The sequence below is a fragment of the Oryzias latipes genome, chromosome 4 (assembly GCF_053564925.1).
Source record: "Oryzias latipes strain Hd-rR chromosome 4, Olatipes_Hd-rR_3.1".
Classification (NCBI taxonomy): domain Eukaryota; kingdom Metazoa; phylum Chordata; class Actinopteri; order Beloniformes; family Adrianichthyidae; genus Oryzias; species Oryzias latipes.
In genome coordinates, this window is record NC_136240.1 from 25,950,009 (window position 1) to 25,972,602 (window position 22,594).

The 22,594-nt window shown below is 40.0% G+C and overlaps 1 long non-coding RNA gene across 1 annotated transcript in view; it reads left to right on the top strand.

Moving 5' to 3' along the window:
* Window positions 1-4,502: 4,502 nt before the first annotated feature.
* The window catches only part of LOC144991929 (uncharacterized), a 71,792-nt gene continuing 53,700 nt past the window's right edge, over window positions 4,503-22,594 (top strand). The window contains exons 1-2 of the long non-coding RNA XR_013655606.1: window positions 4,503-4,771; window positions 5,816-5,962. This is a non-coding gene — a long non-coding RNA (uncharacterized LOC144991929). The remainder of the gene's footprint in view (window positions 4,772-5,815; window positions 5,963-22,594) is intronic.

Genomic DNA, 22,594 nt, shown 5'->3' on the forward strand with positions numbered 1-22,594 from the left:
TGGATAGGAGTACATTACAGGGACAACACATGTTAGAGGGTTTGGAGATAAAGTCAGAGATGCTAGACTGAGATGGTTTGGACATGTCAAGAGAAGAGTCAGTATACAGTATATATTGGTAGATGGATGCTGAGTCTAGAGCTACCAGGCAGAAGATCTTGAGGAAGACCAAAGAAGAGGTTTATGGATGCAGAGAATGATGACACAAAGATAGCTGGTAGAGGATGCAGAAGACAGGGTTAGATGGAGGAAGCTGATTTGCTGTGGCGACCCCTGAAGGGAAAAGCCGAAAGGAAAAGAAATTCACAGACAACTAGCAATCACAAAGTTCTACATTCCAAGATGTCGCAAACATTTCTAGTTTAACCTGGGATTAAAAGGTCTCAGACTTGCATCAAAACAACAGTCCATCATATGTATGCAACTTCATGTGTTAACAGAACATTCATTAATTTATTCCCAATTTTTCAACTATCTGACAAATCTAAAGCCAACTTAAGACATTTTAAATGTTTAAGTTATTCTTTATGTTATTCTAACCCTCCTTGAGAAAAACTGCAGCTTGTTTACAACATGCAAGGCATGATGGGATGTGATTAGTTGTGGGAAACTCATCTGCTAAAGATCTAAATGCCATTATACAATAGACCTCTATGAATGCATTTTGCTGTAAACACCAAAATAGCCGTAATTTTGAAATCATGTAGATTTTTTCGTGCCCAGTGGTAGTTAATGTTTTTTATACTGTGAGATAGAAAACTTTACCAACTTCAGATTCTGTCCTACCTTCATGGTATAGCTTGGTGATGTTCTCCTGCATCATCGATCACCTGAACAGCTCCAAATCTGTTGCTCTTCAACGTTTTCTAAAATGTGCAAATTTCAGGGAGAATATCGACAAAGAAAACTGCAGCTTCGAGGAAGGAGGAAGGATTTCTCCTTATGCAATAAGTTGAATACTCCTTCCTACCAACACTTCTTGCCATAAAAGACTTCCTCTTTCAATTTAATGCAAAATATCTTTCTGTAACCTTTGTTCTCTGTATTGTGACCTTAAATGACATAACAAAATACCAGGCGGTACCTTGTTAAAGAAATGCATCTATTATGTAATTTTTGAAAAGTTAACACTGCACACAATTGCTGATTTTAACTTTTGTCTGATGTGTTGGAGTAGATGACACGCCCCTGTTGGATAATATGCCTCTGTGTTGTTGAACCTTCCCATGAGGGGTCATAAAGTGGTTCCAATGAAACAGATCCTGGAATATATGATCGACTATTTCCCCTTTACTTTGAAGGAACTGGCCTTTGTTGAATTTTGGTAAATGATCATGATCCTTTTGAGGTTTTCCTGCATAAATCTCAAAGTGTTGCTAAAGCAAACTTTGTTTTTTATTAATTCCACACTTGCTGGATTTTCTGATCCATGTCCCAAATGTTCCAAACAAACTTTGTTACTTCCAGAATAAAATCTGAGCACAAAGTTTGAGCCTGCAGGCAGCATGAGCTCATTCTGTGCAATCCTTTTGTATAACAGCTGACAGCAGTGTCATGTGATTTCCCCCCCTCCCTATCCTTTGATCAACCGCACTCTCACTCCATCCTTCCATTCCACCTCTGATTGGTCAGCTGAGACTGGCTCAGTTTGACTCCACCAATCCATTGGTGGACTGCAAAGGGGGAGGTGATGTCATCTCATGCTGCTGACTCACAGATCACATGAGATCAGCCTTCAGCAGACCCCATCACTTCCCGAAATCCCATCATGGGATTCTGTATGTGTGTGTCTATGTTGTGGTGATATCATAGGTAATCTCAGCTGATGTCAGACTACATTTTGAGGAATGACTTCAGTCTGCAGAAGCAAAGAAATCCTGGAAAGAGCAAATTCCTGCATGCATGTAAATGCACCTGTACTAATATGCGCATCTCATATTAGTTGTGAAAAGATGATCTATCCACCTAATTACATCTATGAACTTGTTGTTGCAGCTTAAATATGGTTGGAATGGATACAAACTGTAAATCTAGGTTGTATTTTTGAAAAAAAAAAAAAAAAGTTTGGGTAGATTCCAGCAAGGTTTAGAAAGTAAACCAAAATAAAAGTTTAGCTGCAGTGAATGTTAAATGTTTTGCTTTGCTTGAGCAGCTGATGAAAAAAGATCTTTTTCTTGTAATCAAACTATTACTTTAAGGAAACCATAATCAAATCAAACTTATAAAGCCTTTTTCATGCATATGTAACAAAAAGTGTGATACTTACAAAAAACATTTTATGACATAAAAACCAAAAGAAAAACAAAGACCTTCACACAAACACACACACAAAATTGTAGAATAGATACTATGGCCCCTGACCCCCAAACACTCAACATAATGAAACAAAATATGATATATAAATAAGATGCAAAGTAGAAGTCTGGTTTAATTTTGAGGTGGGGAATGCTTTTATTATTGGTCCTTAACCAAATCCACAGGATTACTACATTTAGTATTGAAACTTGATGTAGTGTCATTTTAAACTTACACCTACTTGCAAAATCAGGTAATTTTCCCTTTATTGCTCCAATTAGGCAAAACAGTCTGCAATATTGCTTTTATTGCTGAAACTAGAGGGAAATTGTTTTGTTGTAAAGTTTTATGCAAGCAATTTCTTCTATCCGTATGTTCATAACTGGAACCCTCCTATTAGAATCTCCTATTCCCTACATGGACTGCTTTTCTTGACAAACACAGAAAGCAGTCACAGTACTGATTATGTGTTAGGAGGCGGAGGTTGGGGAGACTCCCTGGAAAACAATAGCAGCTTTTGCTTTGTGCCAAAACTTCTTTGTGCTGACTGGTAACGTCAGCAGTGAGTCAAAGCGGGATAAAAGTAGTCAGAAACGGAAAACCAGTGAGAGATTCCCATTAAGTGGGTCGGGTGAGGTATAAGGGTGACCTGCAGAGTGACCTCAGGGGGCTGCAAGCCAACGTCATCAGACAGGAAAGACTGAGAGAAGGCTGACAAACTTTGGCTCTTGGGATTCTAGGGGAGATTCAGTGCATTTCCAAGGAGGAAATCAAACTGAGCTCAGATTTTTCATAGGAAACAGTTGAAGGGGTTTGAGGCTGGAATGTCATCCATCCATCCATCCATTTTCAGAACTTACCATGTCCCTTTCTGGGTCACTGCTGGAGCCAACCCAGCTGTTATGTCTAAAGATCACAGTATGTGCATTTAAATGCAATTCCATTCTTTTTCTGTGGATGTTTTTTGTCATTTGATTAGAGTTAAAATGCTTTAAATCCCCTTATCAGACTTTTGTGAAAGATTAAACCACACAGCACATTTGTGTTGACATCTTACATCCATCATGTTTCAGATTCACGGGCAGCATGGTGCAGAAGTTGAGCAGTCAATATGGTGTCAATATAGTGCCTAAAGAATTGCGCAGCAAAACAGTAAAGTCAACCTCAGGTTCAGTTTCCGCAGCCTTGTGCTAATATGCAACAGTTTACAGTAGCAAAGCGCTTCGTAAAGTAGTGAATACTTTACAAACAAAGTGTTGCATAACGAAAAAAAAGCAAAACAAAAACTTTAAATCACAATGAGAAAGCAAACAAACTAATATTTATTGACAATTTCACCAAAGAATAAAGGCATGCTGAACTGTTCAAACTACATCCTGAGGGGGCAGTATTGAGGCTCAAGCTTTCTTTTGTTTTGCAAAGTAAGAGCTACGATCTATAGTAGATTAAAAAAAAGGAACTTCATGAAATTCCTCTCGATCAACAACTCACACGTTTCCTGTTTTTGTCTGGGATCAGCTGGGAAGCACACACTCATTTACAATCAGTCTGCTGGCTCACTGGTGGCCACAACTGTTAGTCCCTCTTTCATGTGAATGTCATGCTGATTGTATAATCCATGCCTTTAAGGTCACACATGTGTTGTACTGGTGACATATTTTTTTAGATGCAGTAAAGCAGCATTTATACAGTAAAATTCTGTGTTATACCTAAAAAATTTAAACGGACATATCCATAAATTCTCACCCTCAAAATAAAGAGAGATTGCCTTGAAGCCATGCTTATATAACCCGTCCTGATCATTTGTATCAATCATACATGCATTTCTGAGACCCCTATCTTCTCAGCATGATCCAAACTTTCTTTAAAGACCCATTGTATATCTTGGTCCATGTTTTCTGTCTTGTAGTTCATTATCAGTCCACTAGGGGCAGTAGAAGGGCTTTTCCTGCTCATTTTAAAATGGCTGCCTCCATGAATTCTGTGAGTTTTGCTATTTTTTTCAAAACTTCATTATAATAAGATTAACTCACCAATTGTTCATTTTTTAAATAACTAATTCATTGTTCATAATTCAGCGCGGATCAAATGTGAGATGGTGGCTAAAACATGCTTTTTTCTTTAGGTATCATGTCAATTTTTTGCATCTTAAACTATTGAGTAAAAATTTAGCAAATTACCGAGTTCTATCATAATTGATACTATCTTTATTGCATAAAATAGGATATTGAAAATTTTCTTTGAGTAGATTTGGTCTAAAAGTTTAAAAAACATTTTACTTCCAAAGGACAAAACTTTTCGGACAATTGTTTTATGTATTGGGCTTTACAGGGTTAAATGTTTTACTAAACCAGCTCCTTTAAAGTTTTTCCCCTTTCCATTTCAGGCTAAGAGGATGCAGGTTTTTTAAAGTAAAGCTCAACTCTTCAAGCTTTTCTTGGATTTTTCCTAGAAACTGAATCTCCATCTAATGCAGGTGAGTTTCCCCACTTTAGCCGAGCGGTGCTGCTTTCTGACTGTAAATGTTTGGCCGTGGCATAAATATCCTGCTTTCTTCCTGGAAATTGGAGCTGCTTCTGCTCTAAAAACTCAGATGTTTTGTTCCCCCCCCCCCCCGGTGGACCTTTTCCTTTTTTGTTTGGTCCTCACGCCTAACACGGTCAGTAGGTGTGTCTCGTCCTGTTGTTACCTGGAGGAGTAAATAATACACTCCTTTATTGTTGTGAAGACATACACACACACACACGCACAGCTCCATTGTGTCCCGACAGTAAAATTACTGTGATTTGTAGGACTCCTGAAGAGACATATAAAGAATTGGGGTCAAAAGAAAAGAGCAGATGAGTGGATTGAAACCGAAACTGAGTGTGAAAGGCAAAGGAAACTAACTAGAACAAGCAAAACACTGGAGTATTACCAAGTACTGTACCATTAAAAAGAACAAATTTAAGACCCAAATCATCACATTCATAAAAAGCCAACCCCAAAAAACAGGGAAAAAAAATTAACTTAAAGGTCTAAAGTCAGAAACACAAAAAAACAAAGGTCCAAGCTGGGAAATCTGCACTAAGAAGGAAAGAGTAACTAGTTGGAAACTCCAGAAAACACACAGACAAACATAAAAAGAAGGGACACAACATAGTCTTACAGCAGAAAATCCACACCACAACTTGCCATTGCACAGTTCTTTCCCCTGGTTGGACTTTCTATCCACAGACGTGTGCCCTGGACATATAGTCTGTTATGTCACCCATGGGATTATAAATGGCAGAAATGAACCCTAAAGCCTTAGTAACATGCACATGTACAGGTTTTTGCTGTTTTCTGGGCCCATAGAGCCCTCAGAAAGGACTGGCTTTGTCTAGTAGCAGGTGTATCTTGCAGTTCCCTTGAAGGATGTCATGAAAATGGAAAATATGACTGTACTGTGTGTGGTAATTGTATTGTCAAGGATTCATAAGGCGAATGTAAGTTGCACACACTTATGGTGATACTGTCACGTTCTTACTCCACATTCCAGCCATTAGGAAGGTGCGAGGACTGGCTTCTTACTGACTGCCTAAGAATGCTGCACGCCCGGGGAATGCAGATGATCCCGTAGGATGTCCACACAATCACGATCCCTCGAACAGCACCAACAGGCTCTTTGCTTTGTATGGGAAGAAAAGTATGTACTACACCTACTTTACCCTTACTTACCCTTGTGTGTTGTTTAAGTGTTCGCTACAACCTGTTGCCAACAGCATGCCCGCAGAAAAAGTGTGCATGAATGTTTTCCCTCAACGGGCTCACCTTTGTGCCCCATTCAAGTGTGCCCCTTTTTCAGCCTATATAAGGACTGATGTGACTAACGCTTAAAGTGCACATTGACTGGAGTTTGCTCTGTGCCAAAAATTCCAGTTTGACTGACACAAAGTAAAGGGAGGGTTTTGATGAGTCAAGCGTAATGATTAACCTTTTATTTTCCATTGTAAATTCAGATTATTTTATTACTTCACTGATTTGAAGTCTGTGTAAAAGTCTCTCTGGATTTATCTAATGTTGAATTATAGACAAACACCTTGCTGCTCCCGCCCTATGAGCGCTCCTTATATGGGCATTTTCCTGTCTCGTCTGTGTGATGGAGCAGATGATTCATCCAGGAGAAAGCCCATAGACAATGATATCATCAGCAACATCTGGAAAAGCGTGAGAGAAAGTGCAGACGTGTTTAATGCAGTGGTTGTATTCATGAAAATGCCCTCTGGGTCTTTTTTTCATTGTTTTTCAAAACAGTCTGATTTTCCTCCAATCAAAGGCTGTCACGCATAAACAGCTCTAAATACTAAACCCGGTAGATCCAAATTACAGACGACCTTTCAGATTTGAACTACTGGCATGTGTTTTGTGTGTTTAGGGATAAAAGTAGTTCAAAACTGTAAAGGCAGCAGCATATCAAGCTATGTTTATCAGTCACTTCTCAGAGAAGCATTTATTCAATTGTACTCTCCACAAATCCACATGCTTACAGCATTAAAGAAAAAAAAACCACATTCCAAAAAAGATATGCTTCATAGAAATGCCTTTAACTATAAAGTTGTCTTATCATATTGGTTTTAAAAAAGTCACTATAACCTGTGAAACAAAGCTAAAATACAACTTCAGTTCTGGGATCCAATTGTAAAACTAGGACTTTGAATACATTTAAATTTTAAGATATCGTAGAACTCGATGCAGGACGTTTTAATTAGCTTCAACTGATAGGAATCGCTCAACAGGGTGCTCTGGGAAGACAGGAGAAGCAGGTTACCAGCATACAAGGGGTGTGTGCACATGGAAGATGAGCTTACTATGTGGAGGAGGTACAAGGTGGAGGTAGAAATCCATAAGGCAGAAACCAAAGTGGAGGGGTAGAGGCAGATCCATTTGGGAAGAAAGGAGTCAACAGGACCAAAGGCAGAATCCAGAGGTCAACTCAGATTAGGATCATGCAGGACAGTGTCAGTGTAAAAAACACTATTCATGTTAAAAGAATGAGCCCAGCTTAGGACATGACAAATGACCTCCACCCACGGCCAGAAGATGCAGCCCATCCTTTGTTTATTTAAGCTTAATTTTCCGATTACCATTACTGTGGAGGACTTTGACCTGAAGCCCAAAGAAGAACTTGTCATTCCCTCACAGTCACATGACCTCTACCCTATTAAACATTTGCGATGCATGCTTATACTAAAATCATGTGCTTCGTCCTTAGCACAGCCACGTCTAAAAAAGCCATTTGTGTCTCTCTTGTTTCTGTAAACCTAAAACTTATGCAAACTGAATGGTTTACTTTCAAGTACTGCAGCTTCTCTCATTAGGTTTTCCTAGAATTCTCTCAGCTGAGCCCCAGGGCACCCCCACACACAGATGCTCACACACGCTGGCTGTTTCAAGCCCTGCACACAGCTGAAAGCCTGGACTTTGTCATTCCCATGGGCCTGCACTCTCCGTGTACATTTCTAGGAATCAACATTGAGCTTCGACTCCTGAGTGCATTGGGCAGAAATAGAACCACTCCCTTTCGCCGTCAGACTGTAACTGCAGGTTCCACATTATGTGATCAGCCTTCATCCAAGGAAAACCCTTTACGGCAACATGTGTTTCAGGAAATATTACAAGACATCTTTTACAGCTAATTCCTCACTTGCTCAATCGAGGACAGACTGACACTTTCCGTTTGTTATCTAAATCCTGAAAAATACCAGGACAGTGGAGCAGTTTGTGCCTTGTGAGGGAGTACATGTCCCCCCTGAAAGAAGCCCATACAAAGTTAGGACCCTGTTTTCTGAGTGCAATTGGACACATGTATTTTGAAGGGTCATTGCTTAGTCGCATTTACTTGCACAGGAGTTTGACTCGTAAGGGTGTTGGCCGGTGGAAGGTCGTAGAGTAGAGCGGACGCATCCTAAGGGGAGCATAGGTGTGTCATGTAGTTCCTTTGAGGGTCAAAGAGCCACTTCAAGGGTCATCATGAAGATGGAACATAAACGATTGTCGTGCATTTTGTAAGCGTCTGTTACACGCTCTTATGATGTACGGGTGTGTCTGTTATAAGGTGTCCTTCATGGAACATGCATTCCTGGATGTTTTACAACATACCCTGCTCTGGCATGTACTAATTGTCTAGACACACCTGAACCAGGTAATCAGTCATGAGTTGGGCTTATGTATCTGGAAATCATGTAGACACATCGACCCTCAAGGCCTGGAGTTGCCCATTTGTGCTCTGGTGATAAGTTAAGTGCCCACACTGGCCTCTTACTGACTGTGCAAATGCTGCATGCACAGGGTGTGCAGGTTATGCATAAATGTGCGTAGGAGGCCACACAAGCTATGCTCTGATTGTCTTGTTTCCTTATCTCTAACAGTTAGGATGCACGCAAGGAGCGAGGGGTTGAAAAAAAATGAAAAACCCACACAACACGCCTCCATCTCACCTACTTCACCCTTACTTACTCCTGCATGCTGTATGTGTTCATTGTGACTTGATGCCCACAGCATGTCCGTTGAAAAAAGTGTGCACGAAAATGTTTGCTCTACGGCCCTAACTGAGCAGTCTACGACTTTGATATATTGTATGGGCCACCTGCATGTTTGCCCGTTTTTCACCCACAGACAGCCCCTCTCCACCTGTAATGGCTGTTGTGACTAAAGATTGCAGAATAGAATTTCCTTTATGCCACCACATTTGGTTGAAATGGAGGTTTGGACCTCAACTCGTTTCTGTTCAGCTGCTTTGGTGTAGATTTGCTGCTGTGCTCCAGGTCAATTCTTTCCTGCATTTTCAGTCACATGAACCTTAGCTAACGTGGCAAACATCCAGCAGTTTCAAACTGTTTATTTTACGTGTTAATAATATGGTTGGGAGTTAACGTGGTCACAGTAATATCAGTTTTAGTGGTATCAGTCTGTATTTTTATGTGTTGCAAACAAGGTTTGGATTTATAGGTATTATTACTTTAATGTGGTGCATGCTTGTAATGTGACTAATGTGTAGCGTGTTACTAACAAGATTACAGTTACTGTGAACGCGGTTAATAAAGTCTGACTGACGGATTTATCTCTGACTCATTTGTCTCGCTTAAAGTCCCACTCTAATGAAAATCCTGTTTTTGCTGTTATTAACATGTTCTTGTAGTATTTTTCTGTTGATGGAGGATGGATGGAGCATTTCTTTAATCAAATTGTTGTGAATCAGGAGCAGACAAAAAAAATGATGTTTGAAAAAGGCGGTAGTACTGACTTAAGTGCCACATGTCCCTGCTCGGCTCCACTCTGAAGCATCCACTTTTAGGCGAATGCATGTAAATCCATGTACTCTTTGTTTTCCTTGTCTGAACTGGTGTATGGCTTGAACTCTATGGTTGGATAGGTGCAATATTACTCACCATTTTTGTACAGTTAGTCTGGGAGTGTGAGGGGCTGTAAGATAGCAGGAGAAAGTAAGTACATAGATGATGGGAAATAAAGGGAGGCTTAATCTTCACCACAACTCAAAGGCAAATTTCAAATAAACTACTGCTGCTCTGAGAAACTGTCTTAGAAAACAACACAGGTTTTATGATTTTGCCATAAAACGGCAAAATCATAAATAAAAGACCACTGGGAAAGATTCTAAATCAGATCAAAAGATGATCGGAGTGGGACTTTAAAGGTTGGTGCACCTTATAATTCAATTCAATTCAATTCAATTCAATTTTATTTATACAGCCCAAATTCACAACAACAGTCATCTCCATGGGCTTCCTGAATACATATTATATGTGACACAAGTTTAAAAATAGACTATTCATTGACAGTGTACTTGATAATCCACTGCGCCCTGTGGTTCAGAAAATATGGTAATCTGTGTGGTTGGTATACCCCTCTCATGTCTTTATGGACCACACCCTCAGCTTGACTCAATTTTATTACACATAAAATGAGATTGTAAATATGTAGACGTTTGTTTGCATTTTTGTAAATTTATTTTTATTTATCTTTATTTGTCTTAGCTCAGACCATTTTATGATTGTTTTGTATTAAAAAGTAAAAATGTTGATAAAATATGATTAGGAAAAAAATATTTAAGAAGCATAGAGAACAGAATGTGAGCCTTCAACCTTCATACACAAAAGGAAATTATTGTGCAAGTTTCAGGCTTGGTGATAAGTCTTTGTTTCATAACTTTACTATTAGGATAACACCCAACTCCAGTGTGCTGTCATGGTAACCGCTGCTGCATTAATAGTTTTAGTGATTTCAGATTTTTTTGTTGGACGTGCTGGGTGTGAGCCACGTTTTCCATGCAAACCACGAGAAGGAGGACTTTTTTGTGTGTGTGTAGGTGTGTGTGTATGTGTCACAGCTGGTTATTGTTGCTCTGGAACCACTGAGAACACGGTTGCCTAGCGAAGAGGACTCCCTCCACCCCCCCCCCTGCTAGTGGTTGAGCAGCGTGTTTACCTTGGAAGTAAAGAAATCCCGGCCAAGGTAGCCTTACAGCTGACCTGAGAGCAGATCGGAGGAGTGGGATGTCAGGCTGACGGCGCACTGCGGGGCGTCGCTCTTCTGAACCGCCTCATTGAGCGGGAAAACAGAGAGCAACTGTTGCTGGCAACAACACCAGGGAGGCGTCATGTGATCCTACAACATGCATGTAAAACTCGTGGCTGCACGAACACAGAGCTGTGTGTTGCAGCAATGAAGGCCTGTGAGTCACATGGTCTTATGACTCTGACAGACAGTGAGGACTCTGTTCCCAGCTCTGAGATCTGTCATGTTGCATGTTTTTCTCCGACTCGCCTCTTCTTGGCCTCACTTTTTCTCTGAAAGGTCGAAAGGTGACGAAGGCCACAAACACACGAGACACTCTGATTGCTCACAGTGTTTATTTTAGATTGAGGTCAGACCGAACTAAACTTAGAACATTCTGTCTCCTCAGATCTTCAGTCTCATAGGCTTCCATTTTACTTTAATGTGTTTTCACACATTTATCCTCTTCCTCCTGCTCCACTTTCTTCAGGGCATGTGCAAAAATCTGGTTATCTAGATCAAAATGAAAGAAAATACCATTCAAACTGTAGTTTTAAGACTTTTTTTCTTATTATCATTAGCAAATGCTAGCAGTAATGTTTCTTTTTATGTAGGCAAACCTTCAAGATCATCAATGGATCAAAAACTTTCTTCCTCCACTTTTTTTGTCTGAATCATGTGACAGGACAGGGAAGTCAAAAAAAAATGTCATCCTAAAAATGTGCCTCCATAAAGTAGATAAGATCTCAATGAGCAAGCCTCCTGACTCTTAGGATTACGCACACCAACGCAAATCCTTGTGTAGGTAAATCCCAACAAAGAGTTTGCAGAAGTTTGATAGCAAAAAAAAAAAAGTCAAGGTCAAAGGGCGCATCCAAAGTTTAAGGTTTTTTTCCTAAAGTGTGCAAGGAAAATGTAGCTGCCTCTTTATAAATGTAAACATCTATGCGAAAGTTGTTAGGTATCATAAACGCAGCTGGATCTCATTGATAGTTTGCAAACATTACATGAACTATGGAAGGTTTATAACCTAGAAACTTGCAGGATTATGGATTACGATCAAACATTACATGAACTATGGAAGGTTTATAACCTAGAAACTTGCAGGATTATGGATTACGATCAAACATTACATGAACTATGGAAGGTTTATAACCTAGAAACTTGCAGGATTATGGATTACGATCTTGCTCTGCATAAACGGAGCTGTCACAAACTTTAATGCAAACGCACTAATTTCCATCTTCCGAAAAAACATTTTGAGGCTTTGATGCTATGTTCACATCGGGCATTTGACGTGTGTTTAAGAATGCGCAAAATACGCATTCTTCAACATATGTTTAGCCCCTGCCGTTCACACAGGACAAGCAGGAAGGGGATTTTCTTTTTCCATTATTTACCAGCACATGTGTGCCACCTACAGGTAGTGCAAGCCCTTTCACAGTTCCAATAAATAAATTTCCAATAAATAAAAAAACTTTGTGTCATATAATTCCAGCACCAACTCCAATAATTAATTTTTCCCCCACGATCAATTTTCAGTGGTTGGCAATTCCGTGAATGAAAAGGGACGTGATCCGTACGTCGCTACCAAATCAGAGTCCCTGATTGGTCAACGTTCAACTGCCTTTCCCTTGGAATGTGTGTTCAATGGCTGCACATTTTGTACGTAGAAAGATGTGCAACAGACGCTTAAATGTGAGGATTTTCAACACGGAAGCATGAAACATGCATTTATGTGCGTTTACATTGACGACAGTGGCTGCTTCAGGGCATGTTGCTTGGGTGGTGTGAACGTACTGAGACTCAACTTTAATGACATCATCATTATGTATCCACAAAGTGTAAAAAAAAATGTATATAAATGCAGCAAAGATTTGAATGATATTTCTTCTGGTGGGACATCAATGACAGTTTGTCTTCCTGTAAAAAAATATTTTTGGTATTTTTGGTTTTACTTTAGAACAGTTATTTCATTTATCTAGTTCCTAGTGCTTTGCCTTGGGGGAGGTTTCTGATTAGTTCCACATTGTTTTCTGCAAACAAGAGTTTTTAAACGCGGAGGACTCCTTTTTTATTTAAAAAAAGACAAGCAGGTTGTATTTTGTGCGATATTGTCTGAAAAACAGCCTTTTAGCCAGGCTGAAAACAAGTTCTAAAAATAGCCATTTGTGGGTGATAGATTGGGACAAATATCTGCTGGAAGATCTTTCTTTTTGAATTTGGGTGCATGGGTCTTAAAGGTCATTTTAACCACAACCAGGGTGTTAATTTAAGGATCTGAGGCCATTCTGTTAGACCATGACACACACATGCCCTCACACTGTTTTGATCCCAGCAGCAACTGAGTCAGGAGTCACAGTTCAGCCGCTGGACACAACGTTGACGTTATGTAATGCATGTGATTGGTTAGTCACAGTGTCACATGCACTTATCAATGCAGGCTTTTGTGTGAGAGGGAGCAGACAGAAGGTACAACTGGCCAGACAGTCTTTTGCATGTCCTCTGCAGCTTCAGGACTGAGATCTATGTTAATGGAAATGAGATGTTGACAACAGATGAGGCTTCACTGGGAGACGGCTGTAGAACAAAACAAAATAAAAAGTCTTCCTTACTCTACTTTCAGCTTCCTGCAGATGCAGTGAAGGTCATTGCAGAATAGAAGAAAGCGGATGAATACATTAAAGGTTGAAGTCACTGCTGCTGCCCGTTCCAGGATGAAGTCATGGTTCCTTCACTTTAACAATTAGAAAGTGGTTTCTGCTCTCAGAAATAAAAGGGAATGGACAAAAAAAAAGCAACTTAAACTTCGACTCAGATCATCTTTTGATCTATTTTTGGTCTCTTAATTATGATTATTGCCGTTTTTAGCCCAAACTAGATTGTTTTCTCAAATATAGTTTCTTTAGAGCGGCATTGCACTAGAAATTTGCCACTGAGTTGTGGACGGGAAGGTTGGCACGGAGCAAATCTCCCCTTCCCATCATCCATCTTTTTACACGCTCTCTCCCGCTGGCTTACAGCCTCTCACACGCCCAAGCTAACATTACCTGTGCAACAAAAATGGCGAGCAATATTGACATATCCAGCCATACAGTTTTGAGCCAGATGCCAGCTCAGATGAGAAAAACAAAGACATTGGATGCGTCCGAAAAATGCTACAAGAACATTTTAAAAACATCAGAAACACAATTTTCAGTGGAGTTGGGCTTCAACTGGCCTACTGACTGGCATAGTGGTAGTAGGGTGATAATGTGGAGTTGCTTTTCAATTTCAGGACCTGGACAGCTTGATTTAATGGACCTATTAATTCTTAGCTCAGGTCAGAAATCTTAAATAAGAATTTCCTCTATTAGTGTAGGAGTTTCAGCTTTTCTAGAGGGGAAAAAAACACAGTTATAAAGCAGGAAATGGAATAAACTGAAATACATTTTTTTTTGCTCCTGCTTATTTTCTCTACCTTTTGACTTTTACTGTATGTTTAAATTACACAGTAAGTACACTTTAACTGACTGAAAATCTTTGAGATATGTAAGGAAAATGTCAATCTTTCATTCTGCATGAGGAAGTCAGTTGACAGTAAACATGCTCTGACAGCACCATGTTTTAGCATCAGAATAAAATGTGAACAGGAACAGCACACAGACAGACAGAATGTCTTCTTCCTGTCCCATGATAGGACCTGCAATGCAGCAAAGCGGAGAGTCATTGTTTTAACAACAATAGTGCTGTAGGGGTGTAAAATGATCTGGATCATGTTCTCTAAGGTCAGTGATTTTAGTGGTAGAACATGTATTATTTACACAAACAGTACATTCTGAAAGGACCATCCTGTTACTGAAGAGGGACATGACAGCTTCATCTGCAAAGGCTCTAAGGTAAAAAGAAAAAAAAATCTGCAAGCTAGTATGAAGAAACAGGAACATTTATTTATGATCCTGAAAATGTGTAGGATGATGCAGATACGACTGCTTAAACAGATTCAATTAAGCGATTTAATTGGATCACAGACTCGTCATGTGGATTACTGAGAGCAGTTAGCATCCCTCAGAGTGTGTTAATCCGCTCAGACAGCTGCTTTGTGTGTCTGTGTGTTTGTTGTGACAGCGGTGGGATTATAGCGTTTGGCTTCTTTCCCTGTTTGATTTCCTAAACCTTTCATTATTTATCTTGTCTCAGATTATAATTGTCTCAGAAATGTTCACAGGTCATTACACATTTTATTTCTGTTTGTTTAAAACAGATCAATAAGAAATTCCCAAACTGCCTTCTTTTTTGCTTATTAAGATAAATAAGAAGACAAAAATGTACTTTCTTTTTTATAATATAAAAAACAATGCATGAATAAATAAAAATGTTCAATTTTCATTTTCTTTTTTTTATATAATAGTGGCCTAAGCCATTTAGGGAACAATGTGCTTCGCCAAAAGTAAAATTTGGTATCAATGGCAACAGACACCTTTAAACTCCAAATCCAAATCTCCCCTAAACGTTTTAAGCCATGGTAAAAAAAATTAAATACCTCTTAGCCCAAAGGTTTTCAAAATTATGAATGTTTGAAACATTATACCTTTTTTTATTTGAAAATTTGAACATTTTTTATTAAAAAAAAGAGAAATTGAGAAAACACAAGTGCCAGATTTTAGCCATAGGCCAATATCTACTCTGTCTAGGTATGGGCAAGGGGGGGGGGGGGGGGTAATACCCCCTTACATGCCTTGACTCCCCCCCCCCCCACACACACACAAAACAATTTACAGTTAACTAAAGAAGTGAGAATTACATAAAACCCATATAAAAAAAGCAAAAACTAACAACCAAGAAAACACAAAGTAGCAAAAACAACAAAAATAAATAAAATGAAAAAAGCGTAAGGATGGACGGATGGACAGATGGAAAATTAGGTATAAAAAGAAAAAGATGATAAATGCAGCCTCTTCAAGGCACAAACCAGTGTCCTGCTTGTGCCTGTCCCAAGCCCTGTAAATGCAAAGGGTGGTGTCAGGAAGAGCAGTCAACATAAAACTTATAATACAAAATAAATGGATAGATGAGCTAATATGATAACTATGGTTTTCTTGGAGAGCTACGACACCCCAAACTCTCAGCATCCCCAGATTTGCTCCCCTAAAGTTCTACCTGCACTCCATAGTGGGGCTGGCTAAATCCTGTCTGTTAATGTAACTGAAATAAAAAATACAAATAAAAACATCTTTAGGTGGAAGAACCTACACATAAGAATATAAAACAACATATTAAATTTCAATTTACAAAATTGAAATGGAGTATAAAACTAAATCAAATACAAAATTGAAAAATGTCTGTTTGGTAAGAAACATGTTTAGTTTTCAAATAGAAAAGATTTACAACTTAACAAAGTTCACATTATTTTGTAACATGGTGAATGAAGCAAGATAAAAAAATGGACTAAATGGCAAAAATAATAACAATAAATGAATCTTTTGAGCTTAAAAAATCCCCAGAAAACCTGAAAAAGATATGGATCTAAATAAGTTGTTGTTAGTTTTTGTGTATACGTGTGTGGAAACAGTAGAAAATGGTAACTCATCATGACGCAGAAGATCCCGTGAGCTTATTTTGGAGCCCATACTGCTTCTTTTCTGCTCCACAGAAGTTTATTGCTGCTTTTTTTGTCCACATAATTTCAACCACTGAATAAACACATTCCAGATTTAGAATTTGATGATACGGAACGGAATCTAATCATGTTTGACTGATATGAAACCAGAGTCAGTAACTTGATGCTCTGTTTGATTTACAACTGTCTAATATTTTAGGAATGACTGCAAATTAGGATTCCCAACTGGGATTTTTGTTTCCATGGAAACACACTCGTTTAAGGCCATCCCGGGGTGGAGGACCCCTTCTATACTTACTTTCCCTCCCACTCAACGAACCAGGGATTCCTAAACAACGCTGTGTAGCCATGGAAACGGCTCGCTGCTGGACCAACACACTCACTTGTGCATGCTCACACACACAAATGCTCCACAGTGAAAACACACTGTGATGAAGGCTTGACCTGAAAAACTTTTCTTTTTCAGTTCATTTATATAGACTTAAACCTTTTAACCACCCAACTAAAATAAAATCAAAAAAATAAATTTCTCTCTCTGCTTATTGCCTTGGGGGAGTACCGGTAATACACACGATCAGTGTTATTAAAAATAGGTTTTCTAAATTTGTTCTACCGTTTAGTGGATCGGGCAGTTAAAGGGCTAAAAACCAGCAGAGCTGCAGGTCAAAGTTTAAAAACGTAAAAATAAATACATACAAAATAAGATATAAGGGTTAATGGCCGACAAAGTGTGCATTATAAGAAATTAACGCACGCCGTGGAAGCCTGAACCATTCGACACGGTCATGCACACTTCGAAGGCCATTATCCCGCTTGTACCATGGTCACTTAAAAAATAAATAAATATTCAATGAGTATTTGTACTTTATTCTTGTAAGAACTTTTTGTTTTAGGTGAGCATTATCCCTGTGCATTATCACTTTTTAACGCACGCCGTGGAAGCCTAAACCGTCCAACGCGAGGCAGGGGACGGTTGCTTCCGCGAAGTGCGTTAAAAAGTGATAATGCACAATTCGAAGGCCATTAACCCGCTTATAACATGGTCACTTACAAAAGCAATAAATATTAACCAGTTTTTAGTCCTCAATTCGGGGTTTTTTTCCGATTTGGATCGCTTTTCTCAAAATGCGCCACACCACCGCTGCAGTCAAGATTCTGCAATATAAAGCGATATATATATATCGCTTTAGTTAATTCTAGGCATTTTTCAATTCTTAAAGGAAATCTGTAAAATACCACCACAGGTGAATACGCATTACTCTATTACTAAGGTCGGAATCAAGATTGCAAGACCTCATGATATTTTGGTTATTTTTCGTTTATGTTTTTATAGCCTATTGAACTTTGATGAAATAGAATTAAGACAGGGAACCAATAAAAGTACCATAATTGATCTGCTTCAGGGTTTGCAGAGAGACTGAATGAGCCTTATCAAGGAAACCAGGACCCTGTTTTCACAGAGCCCCTCCCACACAACTTTCTGAAGGGCGCACTCAGTCACTTTCTACAAACCAACTAAAAACATACATACTCTTCCAGGATTCTCGTGATGACATTAAAGTAAAAATAGTTTTTGGGGATTGTTAACATGTTTTTGTGGCATTTTTCTGACAATGTGAAATGTATGTAAAGAAGATGATGTGAATTAGGAGGAGATGACAAATGCCACCAGAAAAAGATCTTTTTTATTACGTCGGTATGTCCTCATTTTTCTCATCTGATGGGAAGTGAAGGAAGACTTATGTCTCACTTACTTAAAAAATGCATAAGGAAAATCAAGATGACTGGGAATGCTTTAAAATAGTACAAAATATCTATTGTAGGTCTTTAAGTTGCAGCGGAGTACAAACAGTTGTTCCACTTATTTGCTGCTCTTCATTCGTTGCTTTTTTACCCCTCAAATTGCAAAAAAAAAAATGACCCACATTTTCCACATTTGTTGGCCCCAAATGTGTGCAGAAAGTGAGAGGTGGCCAATGTCAGGAGTCTGGGTTGTCTTTGTGACACAGCTGCTGTCGGCACAGACTGCCTTACATCATTGGTCTTGTCTGTCCTTGCATCACAAGCTGATATCAGGTCGGACCCAGATTGTGACCTTTGGACCACTTAGCGCATGCCAGCGCCAGAAATGAGCTACTGGTGCAAAAAGTGGCCCTGATTAGACCCAAATGTGTCGCTTATCTTGGCACCAGCGCTGTGACCGTATAAGGAAACACATGGTTGGCTCAGAGTGTGTTTTGCTTTCTGGAAAGTATGTTTGGGATGAGATAGCCACCGCTTCTGCTCACAATGGAAATGTAGACTGAAACAAAGGAAGTTGCAGATGAACTGAAACACTTCATGAATGTTTGGAATGACACAGACGATTCGGGGGAATCAGACCTCCCTGCTAACTAATTCTTTCATATTTCTGGGATCTGATTACCTCACAGTTATCTATGCATGACTCATTAAAGCTAAAAAGCAAACAACAATTGTTGAAATGAATGAACATTCTCATCAGAGCAGTATTGTTGCCTTTTTCTAACATTCTTCTGCAGCTGCTCTAAACTACAGGTACCGGAATTATTTTGCTCTGGGACAATGCATGCTCTTCCTGCATGCCTTAACTCTACGTTTCCAGCTAAACTTAATGATTAATGGTCTGAAGAATGTGTTTTTCTCTAAAGAGTCACTGTGATTGTGCAGATTTATGATTTGCATGAGCACGCTGCAAGCTTCTGCAGAGATAGCACTGGCAGGGACAGGACATCACCTGGACTCCGTTCAAAGAAAACTGAAGCGTCTGCCAAAAAACAAAGTCGTAACACTAATAAAAGAAACAAATAGATTTTCTCCCTCCTTCGTGAACTTTCCTCCAGACTCCCCCTCCTTGCCTGCAGCCTCTCTGCCTCTTTGTGTTCCGGTGAAACTCTAACCTGAGGACGGCTTGTCCCGGAAAACCGTCACATGTCATCTCCCTGGAATCCGGCGAAGCAAGTAGATCCGACAGCGGTCGGCGAGTCCTGCAGGAAGGGGCAAAGACACCCACAGACGCCAGCCCAGCCCAAGGCCCAACCCTTCCCTTACTACTCCCTCTTTTCCATTGTATCCATTTGTAATAGTTTGACATTTTCTATTCACTTGCAACAGAATTGAAAACTTCTTGAAAAATACGTCACTTTTCCTAATGCATGCATTGGGAAACTTTTTTACCAGAACTTGTGCGAGTGTTGCATCAATGTCACTCAAAGACATAACGACAGAAACAACGTGCTCCTTCCTCTGCAGAAAAATGATGCATGTTGCCCCATTTGCTCATAGATTTCTAAAGAAAGTTAACAAAAATGTATTTCACAACTTGCTGAATGTGTGCTTTAGTCATTATCTTGCATTACAGCTAGATAATAATCAGAGGGTGGCGCACTGATCAACATATGTGCAGTCATCATCACTCTGCTTGTGAAGGATTTTACTGTAGCCTAAATAATGCTTTTACTGCACGAAACAGCATGAGCTGCAGAAGACAGGGAGTGCTGGAATCAGATTTAACGGCTTTATTTACTTCTGCTCAGGCTCTTACTTCATACTCCAACCAGAGCGGCATGCGGCTGCAGAGCGTGACCAAATCAAGATCAGTTTCAGCCTGAATCATTTCACCTCCTTTGACCTGCAAATCGCAGAATCAGTCAGTGCCTTGCAAGGCCTGCAGGGTCGCATGTTTTGACTTTTAGGTGGATCTTTTGTAAGAGGTGGGAACAGCTCCTCCCTGTTCTTATGAAGCAATGGAAATAACGAGAAAAACAAGAGCCGAGCAGCTCAGAGGGGAGAGGTTCCAGAAAGAGCAGAGCAAGGAGACGTTTGTTTACTAGGTGGAGGGAAAAAAGCTGAAAAAGGAGAGGGGAGGCGGGAAAAAGGGGAGAGGGAGAGGGTTTCCTCTGAAGGGCTGCAAATACTTGGGAAAGGGGGATGAGGGGGGATGGAATGTCGGAAAGGTTCAGACTGTTCCACTGAAGTACTGCTACTGATGCAAAAAAAAATGCATATCTTCAGTTGTACAATAAAGAATATAGATATGTTTTAGTGCTAAATTAATCTGCATTTACATGAATATGAGATTGTAAAACCCCCAAAAAAAGACTAAAAAGTTTGTTTGTCAGCAAAACTCCTATTTTCTGCACTATGAGGTGCAGTTAAAAGCCTTATTTTTTTATAAAGTACACAATTTGGAGTACTTTACTAATTCTCGTTGAGCTTACTAATGTTGACGTGACTTTGAGAGGTCTGTTTCTTTGCATGTTGCAAACAAGGTTGGGTGTTATCGTGAAAATGCTGAAGCAGCTAACATGAAGCGTGTCGGACTGTGTTTTTGTTTTTACGTGTTAACAAGGTTGAAAATAAACCATTCATTGATGGTGTGCCCTGTAATCTGGTGTGCCCCTTATTGAGAAAAATACGGTATTTGATGCTAATGGGTGTAAATCCTGCCCTCCATATCTGATGTTGTTACCTCCTACAGGATTCACTTGTCTGGGCAAGCTGCACAATTTAATGACAGCACTGGCTGTTCCGAGCGGGTAAACAATTGCTGCTACATGAAACCACCAAATTAACCGCAGCAGGATGCTGCAGAACGAAACACTCTGTCCCTGCAGGAAATTGACTGTGCATGCCTGCTGAACTCCACATGAGGAGCTGAGATAGGTCAAACTCAGAGGTGAAGGAGGTAAAATTGCTGAGATGAACCTTTTGCTGTCGTGCATACATGCTATAGGTCTGGTTCATCATATGATGACTGCATTTGTTGCAACTGATCGATTCGTTCTCACGAGAAACGCAACTGCTGCCGATGCTGTGGCTGTCTGCAGACTCCAAGCTGCTCAGACACACAGCAGCTGCGCCAGCGGGGATCATCAGCTTCAGACCACAGCAAGGGGGCTTGAGTTGGGGGGGTGGGGAGTCTGAAGACGCCAAATTATGAACCGATGAAGTGTTTTTAATTAAGCAGCCTGCGTGGCCGCACTGTGGACAGCTTGCAGAGCAGCCGGTGTACCCTGCATATGGTTTGTGCCCATGATTCCTGGTATTTACACCTTGTTTCCCATCAACACTAAGCAGATTTGTCTCCCTGCTCTGAACAACGATGCATTTCATTTTTCAGCCTTTCGCTCCATGGACCATCTGCTGCCACATCACCTCCACTGCAATCCAGCTTTCCTGCTGCTGAAATTTAATCTGCATTAATGAACCACAAAGCAGGGGGGGGGGGGGGGGGGAGCATTTTAGTAGGTTCTACTTAAATTCTGAAAACGTGAAGATGAACGGAAGGAAAAGCAATTTCATGAACAAAACACTATTTTGAAATGTTTCGGTCACCTAGGGTTGGGGAACAGTTCTATGCAATTTTTACAAGAATCAGCAAAAGTCAACATGCATTTTTTTGGCAATCGAGGTTTTTATTGTCGTTATCTATGCCCACATTCTTATATATTGATATTGTATGTCTTTTGTCTTTCTTCAGCTTGAGTCATATATTACATTTTCACTATATTCCTGTAAGAAGTATGTGAACAACAGGGGAACACAGTTATACCTTTCATCTGCAGAAGAAAACACAAAGAGCTAAAAGGAAGCAGTGTTTGAACTTGCTCCAGAAACATCATCACGTCTTCAAGACTCATTACAAACTAACTGCTTCAAACTTTGTTCTGTGGTCAGACGCGTTGAAGTGTAATGTTTTCGTTGAAATAACAGACACTGCAATCCCCAGGTTTGGGAGGAGGGGGACCTTCCTGTGTGTTTAATTCAAAGGCCACCCACTCTGATGGGCAGCCTGCATGTTTGGAATGAGCTATGAATGCTGAAAGGATGCCTGTATGACATTTTGTTATGTTCTGCTCTCCAGACCAAAGGTTTTCAACTCTTAGGCTACGTTCACACCAAACGCGATCTACGTCCAGTGTCAGTGATAGGTCAAAGTATGGGCGCAATCAGTGGTCCTGCAGCGCGTTTTGAGGATTGGTCGCAGTGATCTGGCAGCAGCACGTTTCGGGTGTCGAGGCACATGTTGGTTGTTTTAATGCAATGTCTCCAGAGTTCAAATATCTGAAGTTTGGCGAACTCATGGAGATGTGTTTACCGATACGTTTGTACAGCTTTTCACAATAAAGTCATCTATAAACCACC